Here is a 26,241-nt window from a genome sequence, read left to right as displayed (position 1 = left end):
TTTTTTCATATGGCAATAGATAGCTTTGATTTCTTCATCAGAAAACTGCCTGTTCATATCCTTTGACCATTTCTTAATTAGGGAATGACTTGGATTCTTATAAATTTGATTTAGTTCCCAATATATTTTAGAAATGAGGCCTTTATCAGAAATATTGGCTACAAAAATTGTTTCCCAGCTTTCTGCCTCCCTTCTAGTTTCGGATGCATTGCTTCTGTTTGTACAAAAAACTTTTTAATTTAAGGTAATCAAAATCATCCATTTTGCATTTCATAATATTCTCTATCTCTTGCTTGGTCATAAACTGTTCTCCTTTCCATAAATCTGAGAGGTAAACTATTCCTTCCTCTCCTAATTTACCGATGGTATCACCTTTTATGTCCAAATCATGTACAATGGACACACCTCTAAGCTTAATCTGCATCATCAATATTTCCCCATCACTTTAAGTGATTAACAAAAAAAGCTCTGATTTGTAGTGTTTGTCAATTTCCATCACCCTTGAAAATTTAACAATCAGCTTTTACAAGTAGGTTTAAGCTAGCTCCAGCACACCCTTGGATGTGCCCTAAATAGAATAATGACAAATCACACTTCCATAATGCTTTAAAGCTTTTCCCTCCCAACCTTAGGCGGGGGGGGGGGGGGGTAGGTGTTACACATGTCATTGTGTCCATTTCGAAGATGAGAAAATGGAAGTTCATAGAGGTTAATGACATGTCCATAATCACAGAGCTAGTAAATGTCAGAGGCAGGATGTGACCCCAAGTCACCTGCCTTCATGTCCAACAGCTGTTTTTCCTAACTTCCTTTAAATATCCTGCTGATTTTAGAGCTGTTGGCCCTGAATTCTTCTCAAATTTGTTGAGAGAAATGCTGTATTGTATTGCATTATGGTAACCAGAGCCTGGATGAGATATTTGGGTATCTAAAAACTACACCCTATCATGTATCATATATCTATCTCACTAGAGAAGTTGAATTTTTACCATATTTGACACTTATGACTCCCGATTTGTGCTGTGGAGAACTGAATTTTCCAGCATTAAAAATAAGTGTACCTATAAAAAACTAATGTTTAATATCTTATTTTAAAAAATACATGTAAAAACAATTTTTAACCTTTGTTTTTTATAATTTTGAGTTCCAAATTCTCTCCTACACTTTGTCCCCATGCCGCTTATTGAGAAGGCAAGCAATTTGATAAAGGTTATACATGTGCAGTCATGCAAAATATATTTCCATATTAGTCATGTTGTGAAAGAAAACACAGAGAAAAAACCCTGAGGAAAATAAAGTAAAAAAAAAACTATTATGCTTCAATGTGTATTCAGAATCCAGCAGCTCTTTCTCTGGAGGTGGATAGCATTTTTCATGATAGGGCCTTCAGAATTGTTTTGGATCTTTGTATTGCTGAGAATATCTGAGTCATGTGACAGTTGATGACTGTACAATATTGCTGTCACTGTGTACAATGTTCTCCTGGTTCTGTTCATTTCATTTTGCATCAGTTCATGTCTTTCTAGGCCTTTGTGAAATCATCCTGTTTGCAATTTCTTACAGCACAATCATATTCCATTACAATCACATACCACAGCTTGTTCAGCCATTCCTCAATTGATGGGCATCCCCTCAACTTCCATTTTTTCCTGCCACTACAAGAAGAGCTGCTATAAATATTTTTGTACAAAAAAAGGCAATGTTTAAAAAATATTCCTACTTGTGCCACCTTTCATATGCATTGCAGTCTGGGTACTCATCTGCATTGCCAACCCCTAATGTTAGCTTCTAACTTACATTGTGGAGTGATGGAGCTGTAATGGACTATAGACATCACTTACCACAGCTCTGTTATTTTACAGATGAGGAAACTGAGGCCCGGAAAGGTGAACTGATTAGTCCAGTGTCACGAAGTGAGCAAGCGGCATAGTGAGAGCTTGAACCCTGGCCTGTTGGTTCCAAGAGCTCCCTTGTTCTTCCCATCACAGGCTATCCCTTCTTAAACTTTCATCCCAAACCACCTAGGTGAGTTCGTACCATGAGTTTATCTCACTGCTCTGTTTTTACATTTTTTGAAAAAAAAATTTTTTTTATTTTAATTTCTAAGCATTTATTTTCTCTCTCTCTTTCCTTCTCCACAGAAAACAAAACAAAGCTCTTGTAACAAATGTATACAATCTAGCAAAACAAATTCGCAAATTGGCCCTTTCCCAGTCTCTCATCTGGCTACTGTTAAAGCCAGATAAAAGTCTCCACTTACTGGACCAAAGAGTTGGCAATGAGCCGATAGTGGTGTCATTGCCCTCTGAAAGAGGAAGATAGGTCAGGAGGCCAGTGCCAAGAACTTTGTAAGAGGATGGGCACTCGGTGAATATTTGCTGAGTGGATAATGAATGAATGCCAGGCCTTTGTAGTGTTCTACCAGAGACTATTTTCCTCAGCTAATATCGTCTGTGATGCATTGTTTAGTAAAAATAGCATTAGATTCTCAATCTGGAGACCTGGGTTCAAGTCCATACACTACTGCTTATGTGTGGTGACTTTAGACAATTGTTTCATCTCTTCTAGAATTCTAGAATCTCAAATTGGAAGAAACCTCAAAGGCCTTTTAATCCAACACATACCTGACCGTGCAATCTTTCATCTAGTCTCTGCTTGAATACCTGAAATCAGAGGGAGGTCACTACCTCCTGAGGCAGCCCTTCACACTTTCAGATGATAACAACAACACTATAAAAATAACACATATACATATATGTATACACACACACACACATATATAATTTTAAGGTTTGGAAAGTGCTTTACATATACCATCTCATCTGTTATTCACATCAGCCCTGGAAGGTAGGCACTTATCTCCATTTTACAGATGAGGAAACTGAAATTAAGAGAAGTTAAGTGACTTGTCCAGGGTAAATAGAACTACTAAATGACTGAGTCACAATGTGACATCTTCATGACTCCAAATCAGGTACACCATCTATTACATTATGTTGCCTCCCCCTGACATCAAGCCCAGACTCTGACCCCCAAAGTTTTTATGCATTGTTCATCATTATACTCTCAGTATGACCAGAGTAAGGCATGAGGATGAGGTTGATAGTCATAAACCTTCTGAAGGAATCTGGGATGCAGGGAGAGGGAAATTCCTCCTCTGAAGTGGTAGGAGCAGAGGAGTACTGTGTGTGTTTGAAAGAGAGAGACACAGACAGAGGGACAGAGGGAGAGGGAGGGAGGAAAGGAAGAAGTCAGTAAACTTAGATTAAGTGTGTACTATATTACAAGCATTGTACTAAGTTCTGGAGAGACAAAGAAACGCAAAAGACAGCCCCCTGCTCTCATGCAGCTCCTAGTCTAATGGTCTGTATGCACACACACCCATTTGTTTGTATGTCTGTGTCTGTATCTCTGGGTGTATGTTGAAGATTTGAAGGAGGCAGTTGAGAAAACATGTAAGCGTCTTTAGACAAATTCTCTCTAGATACACAGTATGGGTAGACCTAGGAAACCAGGGATTTAACACCTCAGAGACTGATTTTTCACACATCAGAGCGTTTTGACCTGTTGTCTTATGAGGAACATTGGAAGGCCCCCAGTTTTAAAGTATCTTCCCTGTCCAGAGTCCAAATACCTGAAATCCATAGCCTCAGTGTTCTTATGTATAAAATGAAAAGAAATTAATGCACACCACATACCTTGCAGGGCTGGTGTGAGAAAAGTGCTTTGTAAACCTTAAGTGACTACACAATGGTGAGCTCTTAACAATGAATGCTACCGCACAACTGGCCTACAAACTCTCCCATTTTCTGGGGGTTGTCACTGAGAATGGTAGTACTGCTGGAGATCCCTTAGACTGGCTTAGAATCTGCCAGGGGAACCAGCCTGGAGGATGCCACTATCAAATATTCTCTCAGATGGTAAGCACTCAATTAATGCTTGTTGTATAAGCAAATGAAAGTCTGATGACCTCTATGGGGTTACCAGTTATTGGCTCATGGTTATTCTCCATGAGGTAGACAGTGGCTAGCTCCTTGGCATAGATTGACACAAAAGAAGGAAGAAAATAAGAATGTGGGGGCAGCTAGGTGGTGCAGTAGATAAAGCACAGGTCCTGAATTCAGGAGGACCCGAGTTCAAATCTAAACTCAGACACTTGACACTTACTAGCTGTGTGACCCTGGGCAAGTTACCTAACCCTCATTGCCTTGCCTCCCCCCCAAAAAAAAAGGAACAAGAAAAAAAGAAACAAACACGTATATAGTGCCTAATACATGCTTGGCATCATGCTAAGCATTTTACAAATATTGTCTTATTTGACCCTTACAACAATCCTGGGAAGGAGATACTATTATGATTCCTATTTTACAGTTGAGGAAACTGAGGCAGGCAGAGATTAAGTGACTTGCCCAAGGTCACACAGCTAGTAAGTATCTGAATCTGGATTTGAACTCAGGTCCTACTGACTTCAGGTCCAGTGCTCTATCCATTGCACCACCTAGCTGCTAGACTCTGACATAAGCTGAGCTCCTGGGCATAGTTTGCAAGGGTTCAGATTCTTACTCTTTGTTCTAGGGCTACAAAAGTATGGAGCATGAAGGTTCCCTTAGAGACCTCTGGGAGAATGTCCTGTGACCCCCTGTAGAAATGGGGAGGAAGGATAATTACCCAATCCTTACTATTCTTGTGAATGCAGAGGGTGGCCATCACCGCATCCCAATGCTAGAAGGGACCACACTTTCTGTCCAATCAGGACTTAACTAAGAGCTCTTTCTATAATATTCTGAACAAGTGGCCATGCAACCTTTGCTTGAAGACCCCTCAGTGGAAGGCAGCTCACTACCTTCCTGGACTGTCCATTTCGGATATCTCTGTCTGAAAGTTTTTCTTTAGGGTGACCCTAAATCAGTTCCTAGTTCAAGTCTATTCTCTTTCATGTGACAGCCCTTCAAATATTTGAAGATTTATTTTGTGTTCCTCCTTCCCTCCCATTTCCCACCTTGTTTTCTCTTTTCTTTTTCTTTTTCTTTTTTTTTTTGCAGGGCAGTGAGGGTTAAATGACTTGCCCAGGGTCACACAACTAGTAAGTGTCAAGTGTCTGAGGCTGGACTTGAACTCAGGTACTCCTGAATCCAAGGCTGGTGCTTTATCCGCTGTACCAGCTAGTTGCCCCCCCCCCTGTTTTCTCTAGGCTAAACATATCCAGTTCCTTCTATCCATCCTTGTTTGGCGACTTACTACCTTTGAATGTAGTCTACCGTGTCTGTGCCTTTCCTAGAATGTGGCACTCAGAACTGAGCATAGTGGTCTACATACTACCTGATCGGGGCAGAGATGAATGGAGCTATTATATCTGTGGATACTAGGTCTCCCAGGGTAGCCTAGGACAGTGTTAACTTTGAGTCATGTCCAACTCTTTGTGGCCCCATTTGGGGCTTTCTTGGCAAAGATACTGGAGAGGTTTGCCATTTTCTTCTCCAGCTTATTTTACAAATGAGGAAACTGAGACAAATAGGGTTAAGTGACTTGCCCAGGGTCATAAGTATTTGAGGCTGGATTTGAATTCAGGAAGATGAATCTTCTTGACTTTAGGCTCAGTGTTCTATGCACCGTGCCACCTAGCTGCCCTTCACTTCGGGTTACTGATTGCCAAACCCCTGGTCTAGATTACTCCCACTATCTGCCCCATGCTCATGGGCTACTGAGTAGAGCTGGAAACAGTCATGAAACTCAATTGACTGGGCTCACTACAAATTTATATGATCTATTTTCAACTGAACTCTCATTGTAACAAGGCAATCCTTCTACTCTTCACCAATTGGACCTAGATCCTACTCTCCAGAAACTATTCCAAACCTTCTCTTTTTTCCTCAAGCTTCTGTCAACTCCCCTCCTCAAAGCTGCACTGAATATCTTGCCTCACATTTCACTGAAAAAATTGAGACAATTTACTTCTCCCTTTTTTTTCTCTTCTCATCTCATACCCCTCTACATCATCTGCCACTATTTTCTACTTCAGTCCAGCCCTAGATGAAGAGGCAGTTATTATCCTTGCCATGATCAACCTTTCAACATCTACCCTTGACCCCATCCCCTCCTGTTTCTGCTAGTTGCTTGTCCTCATTATCACTCCTTCTTTGTCTCTAATTTTCAGTCTCTTTCTCCTACTGATTCCTTCTCTGTTGCCTACAAGGATTCCCAAGTCTTCACCACCCTTAAAAAATCCCTAGACCCTACCACTCCTGCCAGCTATTGTTTCTCTCTTGTCTTCTCAGCAAAACTCCTAGAAAATACCACTCATTGATTCCACTTTTCCTTTCACTCTCTTCAAAAGCATCCACAATCTGGCTTCTGACCTCATTATCCAACAGACACTGCTCTCTCCAGAGTTACCAACGATTTTTTTGTGGGGCAATGAGGGTTAAGTGACTTGCCCAGGGTCACACAGCCATTAAGTGTCAAGTGTCTGAGGCCAGATTTGAACTCAGATCCTCCTGAATCCAGTGCTGGTGCTTTATCCACTGTGCCACTTAGCTGCCCCACCAATGATTTCTTAATTTACAAATCAGATAGTGACCTTTTAGCAGACCTCATTGTTCTTAATTTCTCTGTGACATGGTGGATCACCTTTTCCTGGATACTCTCTCCTCTGTGGGTTGTGGTGATCCTGCTCTCTCTTGGTTTTCCTCCTCCCTATATAATTATTCCTTCTCGGGCTCCTTTGCTGGATCTTCATCTATGTCACACCCACAAACTATAGGTGTCTTGTGTTGTCATCTCTTTTTTTTCCTATATACTAGATCACTCGGTGGGCTCATCAATACCCTTTGGTTCAATGGACATTTCTATGTAAATGACTCCAGATCTATATATCCAGGCCTAGTATTTCTCTTTGCCTTTAGTTTTGTATCATCAGCTACCTACTGGATATTTTAAACTGGATGTCCTTTAGGAATCTCAAACTCAAAATATCCAAAGCACAGTGTGAAAAAAGCATCATCTTTCCTCCCAAATATACCCCATTTGCTAAAAATCCCTATTACTGTCCAGAGTACCAATCTCTGTCAACTTTGACTTATTATAATTCTCTCTCACTCCACTTACCTAGTCCGTTGCCAAGTCTTGTCATTTCTCTCTCTACACCATCCCTGTATACATCCCTTCTCTTCACTCACACATTAACCACCCTAGTTTAGGCTTGTATAATTTTCTCTGGATCATTCTCTGGACCTATTTGGTCCCTCTGTCTCAAGTTCCCTCCCCATTTCAAACCATCCTTCATGCAGCTGACAGGGACTTTTCTAAAGTGCAAGTCTGGTGATATCATGCTGTCCCCTGACTACACACATCTAAAAATCTCCAGGAGTTCCCTATTATCTCTAGGATCAAATAGAAGGCATTCTGTTTGTTATTTAAAGCTCTTCATAACCTGGCCCCTTCCTGCATTTCCAGTCTTCTTACATGTTTATTCTTCTCTCTACACTATTGTTCATCACACATGATGCTGCATCTCCCATCTTTGTGCCTTTCCACTGGATGTCCCCCATGGAGAGAATGCTTTCCTTCTTTGCCGCCTTTTTAATCTTCCTGTCTTCCTATCTTCCTTCAAAGCTGACCTTCTGCAGGTCTTTCACATTTCCCCTCAGCTGCTAGTACCTTTCCCTCTAAGATTACCTGGTATCTATTTTGTCTGTATCTTATTTATATGCATGTGGTCTCACATTGGCATGTAAGCTTACTGAGGGTAGGGATTGCTTTTGTTTTCATTTTATATTTAAGGTGCTTAGCATGGTGCCCGGAACATGGCAAATGCTTAATAAATACTTACTGATAGATTAAATAAGCAATCATTAATCATCTACTATGTGTCATGTCACACTATCGATTCATCCTCTAAGACCCCTAGATCTTTTTTTTTCAGATCATCTTCTGTCTACTCATGTTTCTCCCATCTTATATTTGGGAATAATATATTTTAACCTAAGTAAAGAAGGTTTTTAAATTCTTATTAAGTTTTTATCTATTTTTAGATTTTGCTCATCTTTCTAGGCTGAGATCTGTTGGGATCTAGCCTTTGTCATCTAAATTGTCACCTCTTCCTCCTACTTTTGTGCAGTCTGAAAATTTGATAAACATATCATCTATGTCTTTCTATAAGTCATAGTTAAAAATGTTGAAGGCACAGGGCCAAGCAGAGATCCTGGGGGCACTCCATTAGAGATCTCTCTCCAAGTTGACATCGACCAGTTAATGACTACTTTTTGGGTCCAGCCATTAAACCATTTCCAAATCCATCTAACTGTCCTATTTATCCATCCATTCATTCACATACTCATTCATTCATGAATTAATTCATCAAACATTTCTTGCAGAATCACAGAATTTAAAATTGGAAGGGACCTTACTTACCATTTAGTCCTATCCATAGCCTGCCCCCCAAAACCCATACCCATATTCAACCATATTTGAAAAGTCTGCATGAAGACTTTTTTTAATAAAAAAATTTTATTATTTTCTAATTACATGTAGAGATAGTTTTCAACATTTTTTTTTGCAGGGTAATGAGGGCTAAGTGACTTGCCCAGGGTCACACAGTTAGTAAGTGTCAAGTGTCTGAGGCCAGATTTGAACTCAGGTACTCCTGAATCCAGGGCTGGTGATTTATCCACTGTGCCACCTAGATATCCCCATAACATTTGTTTTTATAAGATTTCTAGTTCCAGATTTTTCTCCCTCCCTCCCTTCCCTCCCTCCTCCCCAAGACATCAAGCAATCTGATATAGGTTCTATATGTACAATCACATTAAACATATTTCTGCATTAGTCATGTTATGAAAGAAGAATCAGGGGCAGCTAGGTGGTGCAGTGGATAGAGCACCGGCCCTGGAGTCAGGAGTACTTGAGTTCAAATCCGGCCTCAGACACTTAACACTTACTAGCTGTGTGACCCTGGGCAAGTCACTTAACCCCAATTGCCTCTCGAAGAAGAAGAAGAAGAAGAATCAGGGGACAGCCAGGTGGCACAGTAGATAAAGCACCAGTGCTGGTTTCAGGAGGACCTGAGTTCAAATCCAGACTCAGACATTTGACACCTACTAGCTGTGTGACCCTGGGCAAGTCACTTAACCCTCATTGCCCCACCAAAAAAAGAAAAGAAAAGAAAAATCAGAACAAAAGGGAAAGACCTCAAAAAAGAAAAAACAAAACCAAAAAAGGTAGAAACAGTATGGTTCAATCTGCATCTAGATCTTGAAGACTTTCAATAAAGGGAAATCCATTACTTCTTAGTACAATCCATTCTACTTATGGATAGATCTTATTGTCAGGAAGTATTTCCGGATTTCCTGCCTAAATTCTCCTTTTTGCAACATTTGCCCATTGCTCCAAGTTCTGCCCTCTGAGACCAAACAAAAAGAGGAAAATTCCTCTTCCACAAGATGGCCATTCAATTATGTGGAGACAACTAGCATCCCTTCTCCCACTCTTTTCTTCTTCAGCCTAAACATCCAGTTCCTTGAACATGTCCTTATGGACTTCCAACCTAGCTGTCATAACCATTCTCAGGGGAAGCAACTCCTATGGAGAAAGGGCCAAACTGACACCATTTCCAATCAGACTCCATAAAGATAGCTCAGGACCCTGAATTCAAGAGCCTTGAGAATAGCCATGCTTCTAAGCCAGCACCCACTGCCACCATCCTGTGAAGCATCCCTGGGGCAGATGCAACCTGGCCACTCACTGCTCTTACTACTACACAGCTATTAAAGACCCAGAAAAGAAAGTTCTTGCCACCAAAGTCCTTGGCATTGTCAAATGGTTCCACATCAGAAGTTGACATGAATTCATCAGTAGGAATGACATTAAAAAGGAAGCATTAACATTTGCTTTGCAGCTGTACCCCAAGGATCATGGGACCTTTTCATCTGACTTACTGTTGAAACCTTCCATATGTGTTGTCTCCCCATTAGAATGTGAGCTTTGGGAGAGCTGGGACTGTCTGATTTTTCTACTTGTGTCCTTAGCACAGTGCTTTGCATATAGTAAGTGCTTAATAAATACTTTATCCCATTCGTTCATTCTATTTCATAGATTCAAGGCCCTTTACCCCCCTTTGGACATGCTTTAGTTTGTCAGTGTTCTTTGTAAACCATCCCCCCCCACACACACACCACACTGAATACAAATTCTAGGTTCTGACCTGACCAGAGCTGAGAGGGACTTTCATTGGGAGTTATGCCTCCTTCTTTGCAGCCCTAGATTCATATTAGCTTTATTGGCTAATGTATTAAACTACTAAATATTGAGCTTGTAGTTTACTAAAAGTCCCAGATCTTTAAAAAATCCCTGCTTTATAATACAATCTCCTGCATCTTGTCCTTGAGAAGTTGATTATTTTGAATTTATATAAATTATCACATGTACACTGTGTTAATTACTAGGGATGTAAAGTTTCAAAATGACACAGTGTCTGCCCTCAGGCAGCTTACAACTTAAAGGGAGGGATAAGATATATACATAAATAAGTATGCTATAAGGCAAAGTATAATGGAGGTGGGGCAGAGGAAAGAGCCAGGAAAAGTGGATCAAATTTTACAAAATTTTGAGGAAGGAGAACTTTTCATTTGACAGTTGGAGGAATTAAGGAAGGAAAGTTGCACAGGCAAGAGGGCAGTGGAACTTGGCTTTGTAGGGAAAGAAGAATTTCCTAGATAGAGACAGGGACACTATGTTTTCAGGCATGAAGTATGGCCTAAGTGATAGAGATAAGGAGGGAGGATGAGATAAGTGGAAACAAAGAGAAGTTGGGTTTGATGAGAAAATAGAATGAGTGAAATACATCTGGGAGAACAGGTTGGAGACAGATTGTGAATACAGAGCTTTAAATGTCACTCTAAGGAGTTGGTATTTTATTTGTCACACAATGGTGAGCCACTGAGAATTTGAGCAGGATGGTGACCTGATTGGATTTGTTCATTAGGAAAATTATTTTAACACTTGTATGAAGGGTGAGACTGACGGCAGTAAGACCAGTCAAAAGTAGTTTAGGTGAGAGGTATTATAAAGGCCCACACCGGGGTAGGAGCAGTGAGAAGGGAGATGAAAACATGGAAATAAGAGTTAGTGAGGGGGGAAGCTAGGTGGCGTAGTGGATAGAGCACTGGCCCTGGAGTCAGGAGGACCTGAGTTCAAATCTGGCCTCAGACACTTGACCCTTACTAGCTGTGTGACCTTGGGAAAGTAGGAGGAATCCATGTCAACACGAGGGCCAGGAGGATGAAAGTAACAGAAGAGCCAAGGATGACTTCAAGGTTATTGGACTGGATTGTCTTGAGGGTCTTGGAAGATGGTGGTCTTAATAACAGAAATTGGGAGGTTGGGAGGAAGTGCAATTTTGGGGGAGGTAGGATTAATTCATTCTGAAGGATAATGAGACCAAGGCCCTAAGAGCAGGCAGGGACATGGCAGGTCAGGATGTGGGCTGCATCCACATCCAAAGCCTTTATTTCTTGATTTAGACTTTGCAGAACCCTGCCTCCCTTCACTATGGTGGGAATAGAGTTTCCTCTATTAATGTCTCAGATGTAGAAAGGCCTGCTGGGAATCCAAACTAAATCCTGCCCATTGTGGTATGAGTAATAAGTATCCATGTGAACTCAGGAGAATAAAGGAGCACATAAACTATGGACCTAGGCATGATTTAGGGTCCTTGAAGGCTGGATAGGAACTAGCACCAGCAGAGTCATGACTAGCAAGTTTTACACTGGGGCAAGGAACACAAACTGCATCCTAGGCAAGCAGAATGAATCTTTCCCCTTCCAGGGGACAGTGGGTGAGACGGGACCTGTGTTGAGGACTGGGGAAGAGGATTGTCCTGTCGTATAGCCTTGAGACCACGGGAGAAACATGTGGTTTAACACGTGGCTTGCTAACTAATTACCAATTCTGTCATTTCTAATTTGAGGAAGGAGTGCAAGGGCTGTTAGTGCCCTCTCAAGTCCATTCCCTGGATGCCCTTTAAATTCAATGTTGGCATATCCTTTGCATTGCTCTGAGGAGTGACAATGGTAGAGAGATAGGAAGGAGTTCTCCACCTGCAGTTCTGAGGTGTTAGCCCATTCTAGGGCAAATAAGGGCATAACATGTGGGTGGTTCTGAGTCTTGGGCACTTGAAACCTCTTTCCTTCTTGTTTAAGACTGTTTTTAAAAAATGACATCCGGGGCAGCTAGGTGGCGCAGTGGGTAGAGCACTGGCCCTGGATTCACGAGGACCTGAGTTCAAATCTGACCTCAGACACTTGACACTTACTAGCTGTGTGACCCTGGGCAAGTCACTTAACCCCAATTGCCTAAAAAGAAAAAAAGAAAAAAGAAAAAAAAATTACATCCAGTTCCCATACTCTAAGAATGGGAGTCTCTCGGTGTTCTGTCCTGGACTACCTTTCTTCTTTCTCTACACTCTCTTTTGCTGTTGGTGATTCATTTTTCAGTTGTTTCCGGCTCTTGACAACCCCATTTGGGGTTTTCTTGGCAAAGATACTGGAGTGGTTTGCCATTTCCTTTTTCAGATCATTTTACAGATGAGAAAACTGAGGCCAACACAGGTGACCTTATTAGGCCCCATGGGTTCTATTATCATTTTTTATGTGGATGATTCCTAGACTTAGATATCTAACCTTATTTTGTAGACTTTCATCACCAACTCTTTGTTGAACATCAAATTCAAAACAGGAACTTCTTATCTTTCCCCCTAAATAATTCCCTCTGTATCCTTCTGGTCAAACAAGTTTGCTACCTTGGAGTTCATGTTATCCTCTCCCTTACCTTCTCCTGCTCTGCCCCAACATCCAGTCAGTTGCCAGGTCTTGTCAATTCTATCCTCATAACATTTCTCACATCTGTCTGTTCTTCACTCACACAGCCACCACTGCAGATCATCCCCTCATGACTGGACTATTGAACCAACTTCCTAATTGGACTGCTGGCTTCAGGCCTTCTATGCTTTCTAATCCAACTTCCATACAGTTGCTAAAATGATCTTCCTAAAGCACACAAGTGAACATCACACTCCGTTGCTCAAGGAAAATAAGTGGCTCTCTGTTGCCTCTAGGACAAACTATACACTCCTCCATTGGGCATTTAAAGCCCTTCACAGTCTGGATCCTGACTACCCTGCTAGATTTCTTTCTCATGAATCACCCTCTCCCATGTATCTCTCTCTCTCTCTCTCTCTCTCTCTCTCTCTCTCTCTCTCTGTGTATATATATATATTCAAATTCAAATTATATATATATATAAAACACTCCTGCTGAACTGGCCTTTTTGTTTTTCCCCAAACTTGACATTCTATCTCCCACCCCCATGCTTTTGCCCAGGCTGTCTTCCCATTCTCATAATCCAGTCCTAACTCTATTCTTCTATTTGGAATCCCTAGATTCATTCAAAGCTTAACTCATATGCTTTGTCTAATTCATGCCAGGAAGGCTTTCTTCATCTTCCTTGTTGTTAGTGCTCTCTTTTCTCCTCCCCAAATGATCATGTATATGCTTATCTGTTTATATGTTATGTTGCTATATATTCACAATTAAAATGTACTCCATCAACCAATTAATCAACAAATATTTATTAAGCACCTGTTCCCCTTAATAACAGGATTTGTTTTTCCTTTTTGTCTCTGAGTTTCCAGTGCCTAGCCCACTGCCTGGCCCACACTAGGCACTTGATACTTGGTTTTGGGTTGAATTATCTAGCCCTGGACAAAGAGATGCATCCATCTCAACAAGAAAAGAATGATCCCAGGGAGGGCATCTAGGGAGACACCCTCATGTCTCTCCTCCAGTTTCCAGGCATCTTCCCTCAGCACTTGTCGTAGAGTTTGTGTTTCTTGTGGCTGCCCATCAATCTCTCTTCTCTCCACCTAGAGCAAATACCATAGATCATCTAGCAGCCAGCATGACTCACTGTAACACTCAGTTAGTTACCAGGGCTGCTGCTTTCCTTGCCATGAATAGTAATGGTTTCAGTGACGGGCGGCGAGGATGGAATTAGAGAGCCTAACTTCAGGAGACTACTGATTGTTACTGGCTGGTGGGGGCACACATCGGTGAGGATAGCCTCATTACCATATCTACTCACTTATAAGGCTGAGGGGACCTCATTACTGTATTTACTCTCTTATCAAACTCCCCACAGAGGCCATTTTTGCAAATAGGCATCTTACACCCATGTATTTCAGGAATAGAAAAATCCCAAGGTTTCTTCCTTAACCCAGGGTGGTTGTAGAGGAAGGGAAAAGAAGGCAGTGGTGGATAGCTCAGAAAACCTAAGGCTTTCTTGCTTAAATTGGAGCTGGGGAGGGTCTATGAAGTAGGCAATGATAGGAATTTTATTTGTTGTCGTTCAGTTAACTCTTTGTGAGCCCATTTGGGGTTTTTTTGGCAAAGGTACTGGGGTATTTCCTTCTCCGGCTCATTTTACAGATGAGAAAACTGAGGCGAACAGGGTTAAGTGATTTACCCAGAGTCACACCGCTAGTGCCTGAGGCTAGATTTGAACTCAGGTCTTCCTGACTTCAAGCCCAGCACTCTATCCACTGTGCCACCTAGCTGCTGGGGCTGGAAAGGGTCTTTGAGGCGGGTAATGGTGGGAATTTTTGGCTTAATACAAAAAATTGCTCACCAGCTCCAGCTCTACCCCCCTTACAACTCACCCCCAACCTGGAGCCTGGGATACTGGGCTGCTGACAGATTGAGACAACCCCTTGGGCTATCTCTTCCTGCTATCTGTCCTGTCAGGAAAGTCAGAGTTTTCCAGGGAGAGTCATAAAAAAGAAAGAGGAGTTGTCTCCAGCTTCTGGTATTAAATGAGCCCTGTCTAGTGTGGTGATGTTACTTGTCCAATCTAAGGTGGCTTCATCATTCCATTAGGCTCTGCAGTATCAGGACTGGCTGGCTAGAAGTGAACTCCTCCTCCCTATCTACATAATATATGCGCAAATGGACTGGAAGCAAATGGGCCAAGACCCCTTCTGTCTGTGATTGTACTGTCTTGAGTCACTAGACAGAATCTCTAGTATGTGAGGTCTAGGCACTCATTCTCTACATGTAGGGCCCTGTCCTAGGTGCTGGAAAGAATAATAATAGTCCACATTTCCATAATACTGCAGTTCTCAAACTTTAAGGTCTCAAGACCTCTTTATACTCTTAAAAATTGTTGAGTACCCTGAAATGAGCTTTTGCTTATGTGGGTTATATTTACCATATTAGAAATTACAATGTCTTAGTCTTAAATGAAAATAGTTTTGAGTCCCCCTGAAAGGACTTTGGTGACCCCACTTTGAGAACTGAGACTATAGTGCTTTAGGATTTAGAAATGCATATTGCTCATAATAACCTTGTGAGAGAGATAGTGGAAATATGAAATGCCCTATTTATAGATGAAGAAACTGAGGCTCAGCAATGTTTAAGTGATTTATCGAAGACCACACAACTAATATGGTGGTAAAACCAGTACTGGAACCCAAGTCCTCGGACTCCAGTTTTCTGCATTTTCCACTGGACATACAAAGGGTACAGAGCACATGGTCCCTACTATTAGGAACTCCCAGATTACCACCAGAGTTATGGCACCTGCTTTGGAAGAGACATAAGATTTGACAAAGACACATAGATATAACCTTTTTAAAAAAAGTTTTGTTCATGCTTTCTGTTTTACGTTGCTCTGTCTTCTCTCCCTCAATAATTCCCCACCCCTGATTAAACAAGAAATTAAAAAAATTTCCCATTCTGAAATCCATACATGCAAGACAGCTGTTTGAGGAAATGTCTTTGTAGGAAGCTTGAACAGTAAGAAAATACAGGAACGAGGTCCTTGCAGCCTCATAAATGAGTTATTTCTGGATATGCCCCCATGTCATATGTACCTGTGCCCCTTACACACACAGAAACATACACATACATACATACCCACCCCCATCTCTATATAGGGAGCTTTTCCATACAATATAAAAATTGAAAAAGCCACTGACAGCAACCACATCTGACAGTATGTGCAACACTCCTTACCTATCATCCCCATCCCCTCCAAAGAAAAGAATGAAGATGTCAAGATGTGTTATGATAGTGTTCACCTTCTTTTTCATGTTTTTTTTCCACTTGGGTTGTTGTATTTATTGTGTATCTTATTCTCCTGGCTCTGTTTACTTTACTCTGCATCAGTTCATTAAAAGCTTTGTCATGTTTCTCTGATTTTGTCATACTTGTTGTTTCTTAAGGTATAATGTTCCATTATTTTCATATACCACACAGTTCAACCATTCTCCAGTTGATGCTTCTTCTTTGTAGATTTTTTTTGCTACCATAAAAGTGCTGTTATGAATATTTTTGAATATATGGGGCCTAGGCAGTGGGTAAAGTGTGTAGTCACAAAGACCTAAGTTCAAATCTGGCCTCAGATACTTCCTGCCTAAGTGACCCTGTGCAAGTCAGTTAACGTCTGTTTGCTTCAGTTTTATAAAATGTGGCTAATAGCATCTACCTCCCAGAGTTATCATGAGAATCTAATGAAATAATATTTTAAATCATTTTGCAAATCTTAAAGAACTATATAAATACTTACTCTTTACTTTTTGTCTTTGACCTCAAGGTCAAAGGATATAAATAGTTGACTTACTTTTCTTATAGAATTCCAGATTTTTTCTACAATGGTTGGGTCAGTTTATAGCACTACCAACAGTGTATTATTGTCCCTTTGTTCCAGCAGCCTTTCTGACACCTGTTTTCATTGTTTGCCATCTCTTAACTGGAATGTACACATTGTTGTTGATATAGTTGCTATGTATCTATGTATGTATACATAGATACACATATACACACATATATCTTTCAAGGCCTAGTACAAATGTCTTGACTAGGATCACAGAACTAATAAGTAGCAGAGCTGAAATTCAAAACCAAATCACCTGACTCCAAATGCTCTTTTTAATTTATCATTCTAGCTCTACAAAAACACATATTTAGCACCAACTGTGTGTAGGAGCCAATCATGGGCTGGTTAAGCAGCCGTTGTTATATACCCATAGTCAACATAGCTAGAGGAAGGTTGCCAGTGGACCCTCCCCCCCCCCCAGAATTATGTGAGCATATAGACGAGAGTTGAATAAGTTGAGTTGTTTTATTGTTATAGCTTTTATTGTTAAATTTTGATTTGCACCATTGGAGGGAACACCCACATTGAAGAGATCACAGATTCCTGGAATTATAGAAGAAAGTATTGAAGTGTGCAGAGCATGCGGTTAGGCTCTGGGGAAGATATAAAATGTAGTTAAGATATGCTCCTTGCCCTCACGGACCCTGCGGTTCAGAAGAGGAATAAGATACAAAATAAACAAGTACATGATTTGTAGTCCATGGAAGAGCTGCAAAAATCTATGTGCGATCTTGGGGTGGGGAGGGGCATCACCCGCGGGGGGGGGGGGGAGGGAGGGGAGGGACATCACCCTCGGGGTTGGTGGGGAGGGGGAATCAGGCAAGAATTCATGGAGGAGGTGACGTTTAAATGTGCGGAAATGAAAAGAAATGAGACCATGCTGAAATAATCCAGCAGGTCCAGGGAACTTCCGGAAGGATTTGCTTCTGGTTTGGCCCTTCGGTCTGGTCAGACGTGGATAGCTGATCAGCTATGCTCTGGCTCTGCCCGCACACGAGTCTAGCCATTTTTCTATCTGGGGCACACACACCTGCAGGCATGTAGTCTGCTCATTCTCTTGCTTCCAATTGCTTCCTCTCCCCAGCGGTCCTCAGAGAGCTCTCCACTTCTGGAGAAGGCCCTCAGCAGCTCTGACTCAGCTCCATTAGCGTGGTTCCGCCCACTCCTCCCAAGTGGTTAATTCCTCATCCCTGAGCCAGGGATAATCTGCGGAGTTATAGACGCATTGCTTTATGACTGTAATCTCACTCACTGCCCCCACCCCCCTCCAACTCCCTCTCCTCCGCCCCCTCCGAGTACACCGGAAGCATCATTTCTCATGATAGTGCTTAGATTCAGTACCACACACTTCAGCCCTAACTGGGTCACAGGTGTGTGTGTAGGTCTAGTCTTTCCAGTGGAAAGAACACTGGTCTGGGAGTGAGGACACCTGGGTACTCATCCTCCCCTGTCACTGTTTTGTTGTGTGACTGTGGGCAAGTCAGTTAGACATTTTGATCTTTGGGCCTCAGTTTCCCCATGTCTAAAAGGAGGGGGGGGGTTGCACTGGATGACCGCTACCTCCAGACCTCTGAACCTATGATCATTAAGGCCCGTTCCCAAGACTTAACGTTATAAACTCGATGGTAAATTCTTTAAGAATCAAATAGGATTTGGGGGGTACCTTTTCAAGGTGAGAGCACATTTTAGACACTCATTCCTTACCGACTGACATAAACAGATCAAATTAAAATATGTAAAGTTCTTTGCAAACCTTAAAGTGCTGTATAAATGCTATAATAATAGTAATACTTATTGATATTAAAACATACACAGAAATATAGTACTGGACCTCAAAGGCTCCTCCCCTTTCCCAACATTTGCAGCAATATTTCCTGGCATCATCACCTATCCTATCTTGCCCTTCATTCATAGCCTAGCAAAGAATATATCATTGTATATGACATATTAGCATAGTGTCTGACAGACGGTAAGTACTTAATACAAGTTTTGTCACTCATTCATCTATTCTTTTATTAATTAATTTGTGGGGTCAGAGGACTTAGCCTTAGAAGGGACTTTACAGTACCTGTAGTCCAACGCCTTCAGTTCATTGATAAAATATTATCTATTGATATTAGTAAGCAGCCTGATATAGTGGATAGAGGGCTGACCTTGGAATCAGGAAGACCTGTGTTCAAGTCTCCCCTCTGACACACATTGGCTGTGTGACACTGAAGAAGTCACTTAACCTCTTTGTGCCTTAGGCAAATCTTTAAGATTATAAATTGCAGGGGTTTGCCCACACTGGTAAGGGAGGTACTCTCTGGAAGCCTGATGAAATGACAAGTTAGATTAATAATAAAATAATAATAATAGCTCACATTAACATGATGATTTAATGTTTGCAAAGTACCTTCCTCATAACAAGAGTGCTTTATAATCCTCATTTTATAGTTGAGGTAACTGAGGCTCACTGAGCATAACTGACTTGCACAGTCACATGTGGCACAACCTGGGTTTGAACCTTGTCCTTCAGGTTCCAAGTCTGGTCATTTCCCACCACCCCACGCCATGAAGTAACTGGCCCATGGTCACATAGGAAGTAAGTCATAGAGTCAAGACTGGAACCCAGGCATCCTGATTCCAAATGTATGATATGATGTTTTTGGATACTGAATCCAAACCCAGTATTATTTCTACTACATGGCAGCCTTGCCTGCCAACTCTGGGTTGTGGAGACCAGTACTGGGAGAGCCAACATCTGGGGGAGTGATGGTAAGGCTCCCCCTCCCATGGATAGACCTCTGGGGAGATAACAGGAATGGACCAGATGTGTCTTTGCCTTGCCCAGATGTGTTTCTGGCCCTCAGACTGCTGAGGTTTCCAAAAAAAGCCCAGACATTTTAGAGAAATGATTTTTTAAAGCCTCTCAAAATGTATTGGGTTGGGTAATAACAGACTTATGAACATTTAAGGTGTGTGTGTGTGTGTGTGTGTGTGTGTGTGTGTGTGTGTGTGTGTGTGTGCTGATGGTGGTAGTGGGGGGAGTGTTGGTAGAGTTATTTTTTTTTTATCTTATTTTTCTGCTGGATTTCAGGGGCCCAGATGCCTGTGGGATATTTACAGATCCCTCAGGTGCTACCACTGGGCTTGAGTTCCCAGTGGGAGTGTGGGGGTGGGGGAAACACACAGAGAAACTCTATTTCTGATTGAGTGACAAACAGAAGCCTGAGTTGGATAGCATCTCCTCCCACCCTCTCCTTCCCCCTCATTCCCTCCCCCCTGGGGAACTTGCTTACGGAAGAGTTCAAGGGAGTCATATCTTCCGTCAAAAGCTCCTCTCTGTCCCAGGAAGATAAACCCATCATTCACAGGCAGGCAGGGAGGCCCTGGATGGGGGCAGTGCCAGCGGGGGAGGGGCGGGGAGCCAGCACTCATACTTATTTCCCTTTCCTTGGCTACCAGTCAACTCGATCTGGATGGGATTGACAGGGTTGGTGATCCCCACCCCAGCCACAGCCTTCCTCTAGCTTGAAGGGGAGGTGACCAGATTTATTGGTGGGAGCTCAGTTCATTCCTTCCTTCTGCCCATCAGAAAAGATTCTAGTAGAGAAAATTCTCCTTAACCCTTGGCTGGACTGAACAGCTGTCACTGACTGGTTGAAGAGACTGAGGAGACATTAATAATAATAATAATAATAATTATTATTATTATTATTATTATTATTATTATTATTATTATTTTGGTGAGGCAATTGGGGTTAAGTGACTTGCCTAGGGTCACACAGCTAGTAAGTGTCAAGTGTCTGAGGCTGGATTTGAACTCAGGTCCTCCTTACTCCAGGGCCGGTGCTCTATCCACTGCGCCATCTAGCTGCCCTGAGGAGACACTATTAAGGGAGATAGTGCCGTACTGCTCTCAGAAGACCTGGGTGACAGTTATGTCTCTGACCCTAGCTAGATGACTCTGAACAAGTCAGAATTAGCAATATTTTTTGAATGATTACTATGTGCCAGACTCTGGGGATGACAAGACAGAAATAGAATATGCGCCCCAAAGGAGTTTACATTCCATTAGGGATGGGGTAGGGTACAATACATAAGGAGAAAAATAAATTATAGTTATGTAAAAAGTAGTTACATTGAGGATAAGATAGGGAGAACACTGTCAGTTGTGGAGGGTTGGGGGATAGGAAATGATCTCATGTAGGTAGTGGAATGTAGGCTGAGCTTAGAAGAGAGCTAAGGATTCTAAAAGGTAGAAATACATGAAAAGGAAGGTTATGGGGGACAGAATGTGAGAGGAATAGGGGTAGGAGTTGGAATGCTACTTACTAGGCAATAGCAAGTGGTCTCATTTAGCTGAAACATGGAGTGCATGATGAGGAAGAATACACAAGAGAAAATAGCAAGGTGGTGGTTCTTGTTTAGGAAGGAGTCAGAATATGAAGGTCTTCAAATGTCAAATAGAGGAGTATGCATTATATCCTAAAGTCGATAAGGAGCCCCTGAAACCCCCAAACAGGGAAGTGACCTGATTAGACCTGTGCTTTAGGAAGATTATTTTGGCAGTAATATGGAAGATGATTTTGAGACAAGAGTAACCATAAGCAGTTGTTGTTATTTAGTTGTTTCTGACATGTTCGACTCTTTGTGACCCTGATTGGGGTTTTCTTGGTAAAGATATTGGAGTGGGGGCACCTAGGTGGCACAGTGGATAGAACACTGGCCCTGGATTCAGGAGGACCTGAGTTCAAATCCGGCCTCAGATATTTAACAATTACTAGCTCTGTGACCCTAGGCAAGTCACTTAACCCCACTTGCCTCAAAAAAAAAAAAAGATTTTAGAGTGGTTTGCCATTTCTTTCACCATAAGTTAAAAGCCCTTTACATTTGTCCATGTGAAAGTGATGATGTCTGAACTAAGGTGGTGGCTGTTTGAATCAAGAGAAGGGGAAAGTTATGACAAGACTTGGCAACTGATGAGCTATACAGAATGAAGAAGAGGAGAGAGTGGAAGATATGAATCTGGCCATAGCCAGAAACTTCCATTGAGGGTGGAAGACCCTTGTCAAATAAAAGGACAAAAATGAACTTTTTACACATTTGTCCATGTATATGAATGAAGAAATGCCCTGATGAATCCTGGTAAGGAAGGAGGATTTAGCTAAAATCTCTGTATCCTACTAGGAACTCACAGGCCATCTCTCTAGGTTTGCTCTGCAATTTTGATGTTAGACAATGCCATCCTCCCCCTTTCACCTGTGATGTGGTTTTTTTTGTATACTTTGTTCATCACTGAAACCAGCATATAACTCAAAAAATACTCACAGTCTTCCTTCCATGAGCTGTGTTGTTTGAAATTATATGGGATGCCTGTCTCTGCTTTAAGTTTTAGGGAACTTAGCTGGGGTTTCTAATATATTGTTACTTAGAAAGTAGAGGCTATTACACCAGTTTGGGGCATTAGCATTTATTAAAACATATTAAATGTTATTAAAGAGAGAGCACATGGTTCCAAAAGTTCAGAAGCCCTATTTGGCTAGGATAGAGAGTGAGAGAGAATAGGGACAATGTGGCTGCCACTTTCAGTATCCCAGGCCAAGCATAAAATCCCAGGATGGGGAGAGGCACAGTGAGAAGAGAAGGGGAGATAAGAGAGCAATGCCCCTCTCCCCAAAGATTTTATCTTCTCTCAGGTAGAGGCAGGTCACAGCACCTTGACCTAAGCTAATTGGCCAGTAACATTCAAGTATATTGAGTGACATGACTTGGAGGGTCACCCAGGTGAGTCAATTTCCTTTAGGTAGTCAAGAAGGTCAATCTACATTTCTTAAGCAATTCTACTGGCCCTGCAAAACCAGCTGGAGTTCGTGTGTGTGTGTGTGTGTGTCTCCCCAAACACCCCATTATTAATAATTTTCTCACAGAGCTCAGATCAAAAGAGATTTGGGGCATCAAGAGACTTTGCTACTTAGGAGGGAGAGGGTCAAAATAAATAATAAAGAATTCTGAGGCAGTTACTGAAACATCAAGTAATTGAGATCTTACTATCCTCACCAGTCAATACCTTTTCAGTTGGGCTAAAACAATACCCTTTCTCATTCTAGGAGTGTCCATTTTAGTACCACATGGGGGAGGAGTGGCTTCCCCCAGATAGACAGAGTTCTGGACTTGGAGTCAGAAACATTTGAGTTCAAATTTTGCTCTGACACTTAATAGCTGTGTGACCATGGACTTAACTGCTATGAGCCCCAGGAAACTCTCTAACACTTGTCAGTTCCACTAACCAATACCCAGACCCCTGATATAACTGACAAAATTATTTTAAGATAGAACATAATCTACTCTTTCCAAAGAGAAAAAAGTGAGTCTCTAAGTAGCTAAAATTATGCCATTTCTATAGTTAGTGATGATAGGATATTAAAGGACTTTTGAGTAAATGATGGAAACAAGACTCATTTGGTGGGCTTGTTATGAGCAGTCAAAGCACTTAAGATAAGTTTGTCATTAGAATTATTAAACTGTGGGTTTTTTTTAAATACCTAAGAAAACTCAGAAATTATCTAGTCTAACCCGCTGACTTTAAACATGAGAAAACTGAAACCCAAAGAAGTATTTTACTTACAAGTGACCAGTTTGTATCATCTTAGATTTTTACCTTATGAAGTAATGAAATACAAGTGGAAGCCTGTTTAAATGAATATCATGTTTTGTTTTGTTTTGTTTTGGTGAAGCAATTGGGGTTAAGTGACTTGCCTAGGGTCACACAACTAGTAAGTGTTAAGTGTCTGAGGTCACATTCGAACTCAGGTCCTCCTGACTCCAGGGCCAGTGTTCTATCCGCTGAGCCACCTAGCTGCCCCAGTATCATGTTTTATAATTTAATATAATGTAATAATGACTATCCTGAGTCCTTTTGCCTGAACTCTCTTCCTTCCTTTCTTTTTTTCTTTGTGGGGCAATGAGGGTTAAGTGACTTGCCCAGGGTCACACAGCTAGTAAGTGTCAAGTGGCTGAGGTCAGATTTGAGGTCAGGTCCTCCTGAATCCAAGGCCAGGGCTTCATCCACTGTACCACCTAGCTGCCCCTCTCTATAGTATCTTTCAAAGGGGGCATCAGGAGCATCTAATTTCTCTGCAATTGGCTTGAGCCGTCACTGATGGCATTTACAAAGAAATATTTAGTTCAAAAGTATCATAAGAACAAATAAATACCCATCACCACTTGGGGGGGGCTTAATTCCTGTCCCCCACATACAACCTCAGTCTCTAAAGAAGAGAAGAGGATTAGGTTCATTGTCTAACTCAGTTCTTATATAGTTTAGTCCATTTTAAGTCCCCCACCCTTGGCTTGAGTCTCAGGCACCCTGGCTTCTCAGGACTTCCCTATTTGGCTGGCAACAAGACTTGGCCTGGAATTCTGCTTCTGAGCTCACAGGTGTGGGGATTCCTCTGCTTGTTCCTAGAATTGAAGAAAGGCAAACAATCTATCCACACTCCCAAATCTATTTCTTGGGGCCACAGGGCCAAATGTCAGGGATATAGCCCTTTTGTTTAACCAACCAGCATAGTTCATGGCCTTTGTGCTGTGGGTGATCAGGACCTTTAGAACCCATGGACACTGCCAGAAAGAGGGAAACTTTCTCAGTCATGATATAGACTGTTAAAGATACAGCTTGTTCTGGTTAATTAGCCAATGGAAAGAGGCTGTTTTCACCCACATGGTAGCAATAGATCAACCACCCTCTCTCCTAAGTAGGTTCCCGTTGTCTCCTATATCAGTGTCTCTCTCTTATGTGATCTGGGTTTGCATCAAAGCCCTGTTACAATCATACAGATAAATTCAGTGGAAGAGGGATTCTGGAAGCTAGTGGGGTTCTTCGGATGTAACATTTAGGGGACAGTGTGGTATAATGGGAAGAATGTAGGAGGTGGAATAAGAAGACATAGGTTCAAATTCCAACTGTGCCGTCCATGCATTCAGGCACAGAGCAAATTTATTTCTGTATCGTTTGGGGCAAGTTATTTAATATATCAAGTGTCAAGTTATTTAATCTCTTTAGGTGATTTCATATGTAAAATGAAGGGATTGAATTAGCTGACCTTTTAGGTTTCATTCAACTCTAAATCTCAAGTTCCTATGCTGTTTGTAGGTGATATTGTGTGTCAAGCCCCAGAACACTGCAGAGCTTCCTGGATGAGATTAAAAAAACAACACTGAAATTACTTCAACCTAACTATCCAATGCAGGAAAACCAAGTGGATGAAAAATTCATATGCTTCAGACCATCATATATGGTCCAATGTATAATCCCATAGAACTCACCTGCAAAGGGACAATGAGCTAGATATAGAATTGGAGAAGGAAAGCAGGTTGGGATTGCCTTTGGGAAATGACACACTGCTTTTAGTGATCTCCAAATTTCTTTCTGAAACAAAATTCCTTCCTTCCTTCCTTCCTTCCTTCCTTCCTTCCTTCCTTCCTTCCTTCCTTCCTTCCTTCCTTCCTTCCTTCCTTCCTTCCTTCCTTTCCTTCCTTCCTTCCTTCCTTCCTTCCTTCCTTCCTTCCTTCCTTCCTTCCTTCCTTCCTTCCTTCCTTCCTTCCTTCCTTCCTTCCTTCCTTCCTTCCTTCCTTTCTTTTCTCAGCATTTTTCTCCTGATAATGTTACATAGCTGGATAGACTCCTATAGATATTTTATGAAGGATGTTGACAAGTCTCACACAGAATGATGCCATGGATGGATTGTGATAAACACCATTGGAAGGAAGGCTCCTTTAATGAGATTATGAATCCATTGAAGTATTGATGAATATTCAAGCTTTTGTTGACATTCTTTATTAATACTACTTTGTTGATACAGACACAACAAATTCTGTGCAATGGGAAACCCTGTATGACAGATGTGTTCACAAGTTCCAGTCTATTTAACAAACTTTGACTAACTCTAAGATGCTAAAGTATTATTTTCCCCATTTTATAGATAACGAACCTGAGGTTGAGAAGTTAGTTTCTGTGTTAATAATAATGATGGCTACCATTTATATAGCACTTTAAGGTTTGTAAAACATTTTTTATATATCATATTTAATCCTTACAACAACCTTGGGAAGTAGGTGCCATTATTATCCCTACTTTACAGATGAGGAAACTGAGGCAAAGGGATGTTCTTGTCCAGAGTCACACATTTAGTAAATGTTTTAAGTAGGATTCAAACTCAGGTTTTCCGGACTCCAGGGTCAGTACTTTATTCATTGTGACACCTAACTGCCTCTTTAAGGAAGTCCCTTTGGAGTTCCTGATGTACAGGACAGCTGCTGCAGCACAGGCTATTCCTACAGCAAGAGCCAAGCATACTGTTTCAGGTGGTTTGGGGATGGAGGGTGGGGGAGAGGGGGAGGCATTATCTTGCTATCTGAGGAGAGACCTGGATATTATGACTGGGCATGTATTGAGTCTGGGACTTCTGGATCCTTTATGTTGATATAGAATATGTACCCAGGATAACTTAAGAGAGCCAGGCAAAGAAAGCCTGATAATCTTGCATGTTATCT

This window comes from Dromiciops gliroides, chromosome 3 (genome assembly GCF_019393635.1).
Source record: "Dromiciops gliroides isolate mDroGli1 chromosome 3, mDroGli1.pri, whole genome shotgun sequence".
Taxonomy (NCBI): Eukaryota; Metazoa; Chordata; class Mammalia; order Microbiotheria; family Microbiotheriidae; genus Dromiciops; species Dromiciops gliroides.
Note: the sequence above shows the minus strand (reverse complement) of the source record.